Source organism: Phalangium opilio, unplaced genomic scaffold (assembly GCF_054372755.1).
Source record: "Phalangium opilio isolate 3A_F unplaced genomic scaffold, DU_Popi_V2 ptg000061l_1, whole genome shotgun sequence".
Taxonomy (NCBI): domain Eukaryota; kingdom Metazoa; phylum Arthropoda; class Arachnida; order Opiliones; family Phalangiidae; genus Phalangium; species Phalangium opilio.
Genome location: NW_028324178.1, coordinates 4,136,685 through 4,151,257, shown reverse-complemented (window position 1 = coordinate 4,151,257; position 14,573 = coordinate 4,136,685). Strand labels below are relative to the sequence as shown.

Genomic DNA, 14,573 nt, shown 5'->3' with positions numbered 1-14,573 from the left:
ACTAAACGGGATCGTTTGGGAAATGGTTGTGAACGTAATTTTTGTCGCACATCGACTAAAGCAGTAAATTATTTTCAATTAAACGCAATTTATCAATTTTGAATCCACTATCAGTCGCCTAGAAATCCTCAATTAGTTCAAATTCCTGACATTAACATACATCTAGACAACAGAACTTGATGGACAACAACAACGTTCATTGATACAGAAATCCCAGTAGCTAGAGCGCCATGAAACCAAATGAGACCTGAAAACAATTGAATAGCAACTTTACATAACCACCCCCAGCCCCCACAACAAAAAGTAACAATCGGGAGTGTTCACCCTCTTAATTACGTAACAAACTGCTTTAACCCCCTGTTTAGTAGTATTTTGAGACAAAAAATTTCCTGGTCTATTTCTCTCTAAATCATAAGAAATAAGTCGACATTTTAGTGGTAATTCTAATAAGAAATGTCTTCCATAATAAATATATACTATCTAAAAGGTTTTTAGGTCAAATTATGATTTGTTACGTAACATTGCCTGGACCCCCCCCCCTCCTCCAATCCTTCTCATGACACGTTATTCGTGAACAGCCCCAAAACTATTTATTCCACACAGGAATATTGCAATTTGAATCAAGGATCGTCCTTGTTTGAATTAACACAGAATTCCTTATTCCACACAGGAATATTGCAATTTGAATCAAGGATCGTCCTTGTTTGAATTAACACAGAATTCCTTATTCCCCACAGGAATATTGCAATTTGAATCAAGGATCGTCCTTGTTTGAATTAACACAGAATTCCTTATTCCACACAGGAATATTGCAATTTGAATCAAGGATCGTCCTTGTTTGAATTAACACAGAATACCTTATTCCACACAGGAATATTGCAATTTGAATCAAGGATCGTCCTTGTTTGAATTAACACAGAATTCCTTATTCCACACAGGAATATTGCAATTTGAATCAAGGATCGTCCTTGTTTGAGTTAACACAGAATACCTTATTCCACACAGGAATATTGCAATTTGAATCAAGGATCGTCCTTGTTTGAATTAACACAGAATTCCTTATTCCACACCGGAATATTGCAATTTGAATCAAGGATCGTCCTTGTTTGAATTAGCAAGTCGGCTAATGGAACCCCAGAGTTAAAGGGCGTTTTTGCAAGCCATTTAGCAGGTTGGCTAATGGAACCCCAGAGTTAAAGGGCGTTTTTGCAAGCCATTTAGCAAGTTGGCTAATGGAACCCCAGAGTTAAAGGGCGTTTTTGCAAGCCATTTAGCAGGTTGGCTAATGGAACCCCAGAGTTAAAGGGCGTTTTTGCAAGCCATTTAGCAAGTTGGCTAATGGAACCCCAGAGTTAAAGGGCGTTTTTGCAAGCCATTTAGCAAGTTGGCTAATGGAACCCCAGAGTTAAAGGGCGTTTTTGCAAGCCATTTAGCAAGTTGGCTAATGGAACCCCAGAGTTAAAGGGCTTTTTTGCAAGCCATTTAGCAAGTTGGCTAATGGAACCCCAGAGTTAAAGGGCGTTTTTGCAAGCCATTTAGCAAGTTGGCTAATGGAACCCCAGAGTTAAAGGGCTTTTTTGCAAGCCATTTAGCAAGTTGGCTAATGGAACCCCAGAGTTAAAGGGCGTTTTTGCAAACCATTTAGCAAGTTGGCTAATGGAACCCCAGAGTTAAAGGGCTTTTTTGCAAGCCATTTAGCAAGTTGGCTAATGGAACCCCAGAGTTAAAGGGCTTTTTTGCAAGCCATTTAGCAAGTTGGCTAATGGAACCCCAGAGTTAAAGGGCTTTTTTGCAAGCCATTTAGCAAGTTGGCTAATGGAACCCCAGAGTTAAAGGGCGTTTTTGCAAGCCATTTAGCAAGTTGGCTAATGGAACCCCAGAGTTAAAGGGCGTTTTTGCAAGCCATTTAGCAAGTTGGCTAATGGAACCGCAGAGTTAAAGGGCGTTTTCGCAAGCCATTTAGCAAGTTGGCTAATGGAACCCCAGAGTTAAAGGGCGTTTTTGCAAGCCATTTAGCAAGTTGGCTAATGGAACCCCAGAGTTAAAGGGCGTTTTTGCAAGCCATTTAGCAAGTTGGCTAATGGAACCCCAGAGTTAAAGGGCGTTTTTGCGAGCCATTTAGCAAGTTGGCTAATGGAACCCCAGAGTTAAAGGGCTTTTTTGCAAGCCATTTAGCAAGTTGGCTAATGGAACCCCAGAGTTAAAGGGCGTTTTTGCGAGCCATTTAGCAAGTTGGCTAATGGAACCCCAGAGGTAAAGGGCGTTTTTGCGTGCCATTTAGCAAGTTGGCTAATGGAACCCCAGAGTCAAAGGGCGTTTTTGCGTGCCATTTAGCAAGTTGGCTAATGGAACCCCAGAGTCAAAGGGCGTTTTTGCAAGCCATGTACGTAGTTTTATACAGGCATGACGTGTAATCGAGTAGTGGCGGTAGAGAGGGGAGTAGACTATGTATTTCCCCTTTGGTCGCGCTCTTGTGAGAGCCCAGTAGGCGGACTAAGAGATAGAAGGGTATGACGTTTCATCTTACCCTACCGCCACCGCTCGAATTAATTAATTACAGGCTAAGACCCTCCCGGGTAAGCCAAGTAGATACAGCCACCCTCTCCACCCACTTTTATCTACTACTGGTTTTATTATGAATAGCCGGTTGATAAACATATCTTTAGACACCAAGATTTGCCAGCTTTAAACTTCTTTTTTTTTTCGACAAAACATATTTCTTTGTGATAAGAATAATAGTTTTCTCTATAAAAGGCTTAGTATCGGTCTATAAAGCTCTGTTTTCAAAGCATAAATATAATTAGCAATGATAATCTGTTGAGTATTTTCACTTGAGACGAGGTAACAATGCCAGGAATTCCATCAACTATTAATTAACAAAGCTAGGACAACGGACACCCCTATTCCTTTTTAACAAAACATATACCTTTATGATACGAGTAGTAAGTTTCTCTGTAACAGGCCTCGAATCTGTCTCGGAATAGTTTGTTTCCGAACGCTAAATCTAACTGGCAATGATAATCAGTTGAAATTTTTTCTTCAATACCCGGCAGAAGAGACATGTTAAAAGAATCAAAGAACATTTTCAGGGCCGTTTTACTTTTTAAAAAATTTATATTAAAATCTCCAACTACAACTGTCGGAACAGAGGCATCGTATCTAATATCGAATAAAGGATTAAAATCCTCAAAAACTGATCTCAAACTCGCTCCAGGCGATTTGTACAACAAAACAACAGTCATCGGTTCATTTTCAATGGAAACATCCAACCAGCAACGTTCCACATGCGAATTTCTGAAAGGTCTATCGGTTCGTAAAACCCTATTATTCAAATCGTTAACTACATTTTCTGGTGTATCTTTTAAATAAATGGAAGAACCAAATGCAATTCTACGTGCCGTTGTTGGCAGATAAATACCACCCACTTCCCTAAAGGATGGCACACTAAAATCATCGGTATCTTTCTTCCACGTTTCAACAAAGCATAATAACTGGGCATTTCTTATTACGGTGTCTGCTAAAATATCTTCCAAATGTGCGTTTAACGACTGCACATTGTGAACATAAATATAAACCGGTTCGTTCAAGAACGGTAACGCAATACTCTTCGTATCTCGTAATCTTTTAAGTTCCAATTCAACTTGTTTGTTTTTAGGCGCATTTGGAACTTGAAATTTACCCTCAATATACAAACCAGAAGCGTTTCTCGCTCTACTACAAGCAACGTATAAATGAGCTCTCTCTAATTTCTTTCTTTGATTACAATGCACTACTACACTGTAAAAAAGTGAGATTCATCTTTGAATGCTTAGACGTGCATAGCCCCAACACTGTGGTGGTACGCTTTAACGTTCAAATTTGAATAGTTTCTTTGCGTTCAAATTTGAATAGTTTCTTTGCGTTCAAATTTGAATAGTTTCTTTGCGTTCAAATTTGAACAGATCACTATTGTTCAAAATAAACCGCTCACGCATTCAAATTTGAACGGTGCGTAAAAGGTTAGTATATCGTGTAAATTTAAGCACGAAACCGTTCAAATTTAAATTGAAAATTAAACGTTTAATATTGTATGTTTTTGCAATCATTATTGAGCAACATCGGATAGTTTGATCGAGCGTTCATATTCAATTGCTTACGTTCAAAATTGAGCAGTTCACCATTTAACAATACATGGTGGACAAGCGTTTGATGAAGCATCGAAACTTAACAGTTGTAGCGTTCAATTTTGAATAGAGAAGTTCGATTTCAAATTTCATTATTGTATTCCTTATGGTAGGCCAAACTATATTAAATGTAGGCACTGATAAGGAAGAAATCTAATGTGTTTAAAGCTAGTACATCTTCTCAGGGCGGGTGGACTTGAAACACATATACATTAATCGTTGTGTTGAATAATAATTCAATTATATGAAGAGACTCCACTTTTAAGGGACGTGTTCATTATCAAGTTCCCCTCAATTATAAAGGAGTATGTTTTACATTATCAACCGATTTGAAGGCCTATGTAAATATAAGGGATTGGTCAAATACACCATAATCCGTAACCTTTACTTTGATATTATTATATAATGATGTTTATACAGACAAATATATATTTAATTCAGGGTAAATAAGCAAGTCACAGTAAATTGTTGAGATATTATTGGATTGTTATTGAAAGTTTTGTTTTGATACCCAAGATCTTGGATGATACTGCACATTTTTCCTGATTGAACGCCTGACATTTCCAAACTGTTCAATAATGAACAATTGCGCTTACTTTTGAATAGGACTGTTCACGAGCCGAGCTGAGCGAGCTTTTTAAAAGCTCGGCTCGGCTTGAGTCAAAAAACCGGCGGCTCGGCTTGAGTCAAAAAACCGGCGGCTCGGCTCGACTCGAGTCGAGCTGGGTCTTGGCTCGGCTCTAGCTCGGCTCGGCTCGAAAATGATCGAGTCGAGCCAAGCTGGCTCGATTAATATATACATTTTTAAAAAAATTGCTACTACCAACGTCAAACTTGAGAACGAAATGCCATCTCATGTTTAGGAATGTAGAGGTTCAGTAAAACCCGCTCGGCAAAATGTGCTCAAGGTTAGAGACGAGAGATTTTTCCCACGCTATATTTCGTGTAAAAATACATCGGAAAGCTATTGGTGGAGAGAATAAAGACTAAAAGGGAAGCACTATATCAGTGACTAAGCTCGCGAGCCGGCTCGCGAGTCGTAGTGGCTCGATGCCTGTCGGCTCGGCTCGGCTCGACCATAAAAAAGCTCGCTCGTTAATTAATAGAGCCGCAAAAGTGGCGGCTCGGCTCGGCTCGAACTCGGCTCGTTCGTCACGAACCCGAGCTGGCTCGAGCTCGTGAACAATCCTACTTTTGAATACCCATTGAACGCTGTTTTTCTTATAGTGTTGTTTTCTAGCCAAAAACACTCGTTTAAACCCCAAAAACTCTCGTGTGAACGCCCATAACGCTCTCGTTTGAACGCCTATATCACACTCGTTTGAACGTCCATAACGCTCTCGTTTGAACGCCTATATCACACTCGTTTGTACGCCCATAACGCTCTCGTTTGAACGCCTATATCACACTCGTTTGAACGCCCATAACGCTCTCATTTGAGCGTCAAAAACAATCTCGTTGGAACGCCATAAACATCCTCGTCTGAATGCGGAAAAATTTTTAATTTGAACGTCTAAAACGCTCTTCTTTTAATACTTATATAACCTATAGAACGCCATAACTACCATAACTATGGCGTTCTATAGGTTATATAAGTATTAAAAGAAGAGCGTTTTAGACGTTCAAATTAAAAAAATTTCCGTTACGCTTCATTAGCGCAAGGTGGTTATTCAAAATTGAATGGGATAAAGATTAATTTTTGAATGGTAATACATTAGTTATTCAAAAATGAATGCTATAGTTAAGTTCTAATCAATATGACAGTAGTTTGTTCAAAAACGAATGCTAATGGTTAGTTTTGAACGCGTAAAACACTCCTCGTTCAAAATTGAATATCTCTGGTTAAATCTGAATGCGTCAATAGAGGCTTGTTCAAAATTGAACGGTCGCTACCATTTTTGAATGCCAAAAGCACGCTCATTTTTTACAGTGTACAGACGAATACGTATCACCTTGACTCTTGTGTATCGTAATAGCTTCAGAAATGACCAAAGGAAACTGTTTCCTAGAGACCGAAACATTATTTTGCCTCCATTTTCTACTGAATGCCTTAGTAACTTTCTCGACAGGAGTCCAAATCCTGTTAAAGTTATTCTGCTCGTACAACCCATGACTCTTTTGTCTCAACAACTTTCCAACATTAGCATCAGCAAACTCAATCCATACCCTAAACGGAATTTGTTCACCCAGCCTATTTTTGCCGTACTCTATTTTTCTTAACCAACCTGTTGCCCCATTTGTAAGTCCGTTAGACGTATCAACATTGTTAGTCATCATGTATCTGGCGCCACAAGCGAGCGTTAATTCTTTAGGCAGACCATACGTATCAGACGTTGCCAACGTTTGAACTTGAGAAAGAATGTTATTTCTAACTTCGCTAGTAAGATCACCATTTACAACATCTACTGAAACGGAAATAGACTTTTCCGTATTCATGTTTAAAAGCATCTCTTCGTTAAATTGGTTCACTTCAACGTTAGTAGGGAAAAGATGTATCGCTTCTTTTGGCGGTACACGCTCTCTATTCACTTCTAAACTTACAAAAAAGTCAATATCATCCTGATTCATACTTCCCACAGCCATTCTGTTCAAAGCTTCCGCAAATCTTTTGTCATCTTTTTGCCTCATAATTCTTCAAGCTCTGCAAACTGGAATTCTTCCCATATTGGGTTACCAATTAACGCCGCATAGGGATTGTCAGTATCACTTTGACCTTGAAAAGCGAAATGATCGCGCACTGGTCTAAGTTGGTTAAAATCTCCAACTAACAGTACAGATACACCACCGAAATAATCTGGACAACCCATTATCTCTTGCAATCTCGCGTTAACTCGGTTAAAAACCTTGGCTCCAACCATTGATATTTCGTCAATAATTACCAATTTCACTTGACCATACATCAATCTACAATTGTGAAGAGTTTCACTTTCTAGCCTGGAAATATTCCCGGCAAATTGACTAACCGGTAGACAAAAGGTACTATGCAAAGTAGCGCCACCTATATTAAAGGCAGCCTTGCCCGTAGGTGCGCATCGCAAAACTTTAACTTCCGAGGGATTAGACCCTGGCTGCTTATTGTAAAATCTAGTAACAGCTTCAAATATGGCACTTATCAAAACGCTTTTTCCAACACCAGCGCCTCCTGTAACAAATAGCAGTAAAGGCGTTTCCTTGCATTTTAAATGATGCAGAACTTCATAAAATATTTCTTTCTGTTTCACATTCAGCATTCTAACAAGTACATTGTACTCAGAATCATTGACTAACGTCACTGACGGAGCAATAGTTCTTTGCGCATTACCATCAAGAATATCACGGGTAATATTTCCTATAGACTCCTGAACCGTATTAATTAGAAATTCAGAATCTTCAACAATTAAAGATCTATCTATTTCATTTCGATGTTCCAATTCAGGCTGAATATTAGTAAGATCAGCTTCAATAGCTTCACTTTCGAAATCTCGGACAGCCTGTTCAATGGCCGCTTCGTCAATTTCGTTATGAAATTCTTTTCTACATTCCTTTATAATCTCAAGTTTAAGTTCATACTCTGATTTCAGATCCTTTGTCAAAATGTCCCTACTCTCATCACGCCAAGGCGAGAACAACATTATTTGCTCACGATAATACTGTTCGGGTTCTTTCACTAAATTGAATCTCCGATACCGCATAATTTTAGAATGACCACGTTTTCTAATAAAACCTGAATCATTTTTCAGTTTCAACCATTTACCACATTCAACTTCGAGGTTTTCACTGTCATCAATATGACTTTGGGTTTTCGCAACTCTACGACTTTTGGAAAACTCGTACCACGTCGCAAATTGAGCTAACGTTACTGCCTCTAAATCATCTGGCCTTTGAACATAATGGTCCAACATTCCAGAAGCGAAAACGTCCATACTATCTTCTGACAACTGTTCAAGCTCACTTTTGCTTTTGAGAATATGGACTCGATTTTCGGGCAAATTTGTATTAACGTAAATACAGGCTCGACTACATCTAGAGACTGGAATTTGTAAAACACTATATGCTGCTTCTTGCGCGCTTACCTCGTGCGCATTCAAAAACTGATTTGCTATCACTTTCAACTTTTGCTTTACCGTACATTTATCTGACTGTGCTCGTTTAGCAGCTTCACGCAAAAGCATTGACATGCCACGCTGAGATTTTCCTATATAAGACACAATATACATAACCAGAGCGTAAGGATCAAGTACAAACTGAATGTCCATATTCGCTTGCCAAAGGCGCAAAGTGCACGGGTTGTACGGATTAACCCTAGTATCTTTAGGGTGTCTTTTCTATAAAACAACTTTCTTTTTTATGACATACGTAACTGCCTTAATATACTCCTCTTCACTCATTCGCAACTTTGCCAACAACTCCTCGAAACTATCTACCCAAAATTCCTTTTCTTTCGATTGCAAAAGTTCATTCAATTTTTTAGAATTCCTCTTACATTTCAGTTCTTCGTCAAGAGTACCGGGTTCTCTTAAACTCGGATCATAAACAATAGTTCTAGGCATGGGAGGAAATGGAATTCCAAAACGACAAACTGAACTGTTATTTACCTTTTTCTTACACGTTGTCGTATGCTTGTGCATTTGCAAAGACGTTAACAAATCCCCATTATCATCGTTCAATTTACCAGCGCAAGAAATAACTTTATCAATAAAGTCCTCTACCTCTTTAACATTCGACAAATCATCTTTGAGCTTAGGGGCATCTTTAATCCATATCAACCCATGTTGATGGGGAGACCCCCTTTGCTGTATTTCAACTCTAAAGTAATAATCTTCAATAACACCAAGGGGACCTAGTTTTTGCAAAGCTTTAAGCAGAGCCCGAAAACGGTGGTCAAAATATCTAGCACAAGTAACAGGATCATTCTGAATCAACTTGGCCTTTTCCGAAAAACTTAAATTCCTAATTTCATCATCCGCTAAGCGTTCTTGACCTGAGGTCACTCTCAGTATGTTCAAAAGCTCAGGCCATTTGCCTTCCGCAGCTGAAAACGTTATAAAAAAGGTAGCCGTACCAAGCTGCCTAATCATAGCCATTAACTCTTTCTGCCTATGCTGCCAATATGAAGGCGAGGACTGCAAATTTTCTAATACTCTAAAACCATCATCCTGCTTAACAATTGAATCGAGTGCACCAGCAGACGATAAAAACCCAGCAGTGTAATTAGAACCATCTTTTCTCTTGGTTTTTCTCATACACACTTGTATAGATTCACTAACTTTCATTGTTTCCAACTTAACAAAAGCGTAAAACAATTTTGAGACATTCTCGGCACAACGTCGATCAACATTACGAAACTCCCACTTGGCAATATCCCCAAACCTGCCTTTCACCTTAAGGTTTCTCTTCTGACCGACATAAATACTGGGGAATGACAATTCCTCAGCGTCCTCGTCATAGAGCAAAGACATTGGCGTTTGACCTTCACCAGGAGCAAACTTAACATGCATGGTGTTAGTCGGAAGGAAATCGGACAATGACACTAACAACGTGTCTTGATTCCCAACTGGTAATAAATTAACTTCGTTAGCTTCATTGACTTCATTCCACATATCCTCGGTATCATTTTCGTTCGCTAAATTCACTGACCCTACTGGGTTTTCCCTTAATATATCATCTTGATTTAACTGACGGTCATTTTCGTCAACAATAAATTCAAGTTCTTCTGGAATTGGATCCAATATATCGACTCTTACAGATATTCCATGCTTAATATACAACGGTGTTTTCACCAAAACCTTAAGAGCTTCGTGCATTTTTTTAGGCCTAACAGTTTCATACAAATATGGTGTGTTATATTGCATTCTCCTCATAAACTCAATTTGAACAGTATCTGTTTCACGAGGTAACCGTGGTAACACTGACACTTTAGACTCGACATTTATAGGAACGTTGACCACGTTTCCCTTAATCCCCCTTTGTTGATCACAACCCAACCTTCTTATTTGCATAAAAGGTATTCGTGGTGAAATCATCCTTTCCTCCAAATTAGACAAATTAACTAGTTCTGACGGAACTTCAGGAAATTCAAATCCATTTTCTCTGGAAAACTTGGGGATTTCGTTCTTCTTGACAGCTTTATTACAAGCACTACATAAAAATACTTTGTCACCCAATTCACGACCGTGAATCCCAGGAACTGCCAAAAACACTCTAGACTGAACTAAGCTACCCGATGCTTTAAAAAAAAAGATTTGAACACCCTTCACATGGCCACGTTGGACCTTCTTTTATGCTTTCAAAATACGTCTGCTCTATAAACACAGGATCTGTTCTACTTTCTGCCACAGACAATCTATTCCTAGAACGTTCAGGGTTCCTAAACTCCACATTTGCACGACTGGCAGCCATACTCAACTGATTTCTAACACGTTCAGCTTCAACGTACTCTGCATCTTGGCATTTACTAGCCATACCCAACTGATTTCTAACACGTTCAGCTTCAACGTACTCTGCATCTTGGCGTTTACTAGCCTTACTCAACTGATTTCTAACACGTTCAGCTTCAACGTACTCTGCATCTTGGCGTTTACTAGCCATACCCAACTGATTTCTCACACGTTCAGCTTCAACGTACTCTGCATCTTGGCGTTTACTAGCCTTACCCAACTGATTTCTAACACGTTCAGCTTCAACGTACTCTGCATCTTGGCGTTTACTAGCCATACCCAACTGATTTCTAACACGTTCAGCTTCAACGTACTCTGCATCTTGGCGTTTACTAGCCATACCCAACTGATTTCTAATACGTTCAGCTTCAACGTACTCTGCATCTTGGCGTTTACTAGCCTTACTCAACTGATTTCAAACGTGTTCAGCTTCAACGTACTCTGAATCTTGGCGTTTACTAGCCATACCCAACTGATTTCTAACACGTTCAGCTTCAACGTACTCTGCATCTTGGCGTTTACTAGCCTTACTCATCTGGTCTTTTACTCGTTCGCTTGCTCTATACCACTCATTAAACCTTTTAACTCTCTTGGTAAGTATGCCAACCTGATTTTCCCTTTCACGATAAGCCTCATTCTCCCGCTTTTTCGCCATTGATCGCGCCTCCTTCATTCTATACTCTTCATTCTGCCTCAAAACTCTCATTCTCTCTAACGGATAAACATTACCATGAGACGTAGAAGGTACTTGTTCATCGTTCGCTACCATTACAGACCTATCTGAAATATTACTAACTAAATTCATCGCTTCGTCGGCAGTAATTAACGCTACGTTTTCAGCAACTTCACTTCGACTTCCGTCTAATACATTAACCTTCATTCTACTGTGGCCAACTGGCGGCGCAATAGAACCAACAAACAAATTAGGACTAGAAATACTAGAAACCGTACCTTCAACCTTACTACCATCGTGGCAAACTGACGGCGCAATAGAAGTAATGGGCAAACTAGTACAAGGACTAGACGTACTAGAACCTGTACATTCAACCTTAGCTTTTTTCTGAGCTGCTAGAACTCTTCTCCTTTCATTTTCTCTCTTCTTAAACTCAGGGTCTGATCTTTTTGCCCTCATCCTTTCCCGCGCTTTGCGCTTCCGCATTTCATCTTTACTCTCAACATAATCTTCCTCCATTTTACATACAAAAATCAAATACTCACAAAAAGAAGCGGCAAACACAACCACTTAATTTGACTTAATATCCAATTTCCAACAACAATAATATACCGGTAGTTTAATTGACAACCTACTAGCATCGAAATTCTCAATAAGAATGGCAGCCGCGTATAAAAAATGGCAATTTTCAACTAGGTGGGCGTTATCTCATTAGATTTGAAAAATATCATTTGTCTATTTTACCAATTTGGATTTTTTTAAAGCAATCTTAGCACCAAAAAATATTTTTTGATACAAAATAAATGTTTTATAGTCTTATTAAGAATAAAAAAAGAGGATAAAAAAGGTCTGTCCTCTCGTAATTTTTTAAGCTTTTATCATGATTACTCTATTTAACAGTAACAAGGAGTATAAACCCTTTAATGGAAGCAGTATTTTTTTTCCGAAACAATCTCGCTTATGTTTATCCTCTCTAGACTTCGCTAAAAACGTAGTACTCCTACGTAAAATATTAATAGACAGGCAAGGATTGATACCATCAAATGTGGATGAGAGGGAAAGTATGACAATGGCCATAGAGCCTGTGTTGAAAAAAGCGGACATCAAAGTTTCGCCAATAACTATTTAGCCCACTAGTGACTGATGGACTTGCAAACTCGCGACTGAAAGTAGTTCAGACATTAATGCTCCTTGGTTTAACCATAGCCCACTTGATCACGCGCATCACGACGCAAGCTGCTCGCGCTATAGCTAAATTACCGAGATTTGTTTTTTTGGGCTTCACTAACCTTACTAAAATCCATATTATACCTTCAAATACCATTCAAAATATTACCAGCTACTCTGTCCTGACTACTAACACAAGTCGAGGAAATTCTAGCATACACAGTAGCAGACGGCAGTAACCGCGTAACCGCGAATTAACACAAGACCTATTTTAAGGGAGTGAACAGGCCCAGTATAGCTACGCCAATAAAACGGTCAACTAAGGCGAAACTCAGACGACTCGCGACTTTTGGCCATTTTCATACTTTTCCTCTCATCCACTTTTGATACCATTAAAGAAGGAACGCAATATTATCCATATTTTCATTTCATATACAGAGAAAAGAAATTATTATGTTTCTGAGAGGAGCTTCCCATTTTGGTTGTTGTTTTGAAAAATATATCGCAATGCACGGGCCTTGATGGATATAGGAGGCAATGAATGAAATATTTCACAATGCACGGGCCTTGATAGATATTGGAGGCAATGAAGGAAATATATCGCATGCACGGGCCTAGGTAGATATAGGAGGCGATGATAATCTCTCTCTTTGCACGAGAGGTTTATCTTTAATATTTAAATAAATATAATTATTTTTAATTATTTTAATCTTCAATAATTAACATTAATAATAGTTAAATCGTTTAAAATAAAGTTATACCTATTATCATCTCAAACTTTGCTAATATTGAAGTTTAAAGTGAAGGGTACCCCTCTTCCCGCTTTCTTCAAATTTTGGGGTATATATACGATTCGATTCCAGTATAATAGTAAGGAAAAAGCGCAATTGCGAAAACCTTTGGTGGCGATCCCACCTTAGGGAGGCTAGACGTTTCTCGTAACCCTAGCTGATCGCCGCGTATATCCTAAAACCAAACGATGATAATGGAGTAGAAGCCAATGATACAGATTGGTGTCTATGTGGAGTAGACGGAAGACCAGTGGATGGTGGTGTTTAGGAGCCAGTATGTACAGACTGGTGTCCAAGTGGGATGGACAAAGACCAGAAGATGGTGGTGATTAGAAGCCAGTATGTACAGACTGGTGTCCAAGTGGGATGGACAAAGACCAGAAGATGGTGGTGATTAGAAGCCAGTATGTACAGTCTGGTGTCCAAGTGGAATGCACGAAGACCAAAAGATGGTGGTGATTAGAAGCCAGTATGTAAAGACTGGTGTCCATGTGGGATGGACGAAGACTAAACATGGTGGTGTGAGAACTCAAGTAAAGAGTAGCCAACGGAGAGAAATACAATTTTCTAAATTTCTGTGACCTGTCAATGCGGTCCGGAAATTGGGAACACGTTTGCTCCGATACGCAAACTGCGAACGCGGTCACGTGGGTGTAACAACGGACAGACACACAGACACACACACAGACACGGCCGTTACAGAACCTCTCCTGGACTACGTCACACGGAGAGGTAAAAACCATGTCAGGATGGCCGAGTGGTCTTATGCGCCAGACTCGAAAGGCTTAGTTTCATTCCTTCCCGATGTGTATCTGTGTATTCTGGCCCTCGAATGAGGGTCTGAATTCGAATCCCAATTCTGACACGATATGTTTTATGAAATTAACTGGAAGAGATGTAATTTATAAAACGTCCCAATTGAATGAATCCAAGTCGGGGTGGCCGAGTGGTCTAAGGCGCCAGACTCAAGGGGCTCAGATTCCTTCGTTCGCAATGTGAATCTGTGTATTCTGGTCCTCGTATGAGGGCGTGGGTTCGAATCCCACTTCTGACACGATATGTTTTATGAAATTAACTAGAATAGATGTAATTTATAAAACATCCCAATTGAACGAATCCAAGTTAGGGTGGCCGAGTGGTCTAAGGCGCCAGACTCAAGGGGCTCAGTTTCCTTCGTTCACAACGTGAATCTGTGTATTCTGGCCCTCGAATGAGGGCCTGGGTTCGAATCCCACTTCTGACACGATATGTTTTATGAAATTAACTGGAAGAGATGTAATTTATAAAACGTCCCAATTGAATGAATCCAAGTCGGGGTGGCCGAGCGGTCTAAGGCGCCAGACTCAAGGGGCTCTGTTTCCTT

The 14,573-nt window shown here is 39.5% G+C and overlaps 1 non-coding gene across 1 annotated transcript; it reads left to right on the top strand.

The window, feature by feature from the left end:
• Positions 1–14,142: 14,142 nt before the first annotated feature.
• On the top strand, positions 14,143–14,264 carry TRNAL-CAA (transfer RNA leucine (anticodon CAA)). Its single transcript has 2 exons — positions 14,143–14,180; positions 14,219–14,264. It is a non-coding gene; the product is annotated as a tRNA-Leu (tRNA).
• The last annotated feature ends 309 nt before the right edge of the window (positions 14,265–14,573 follow it).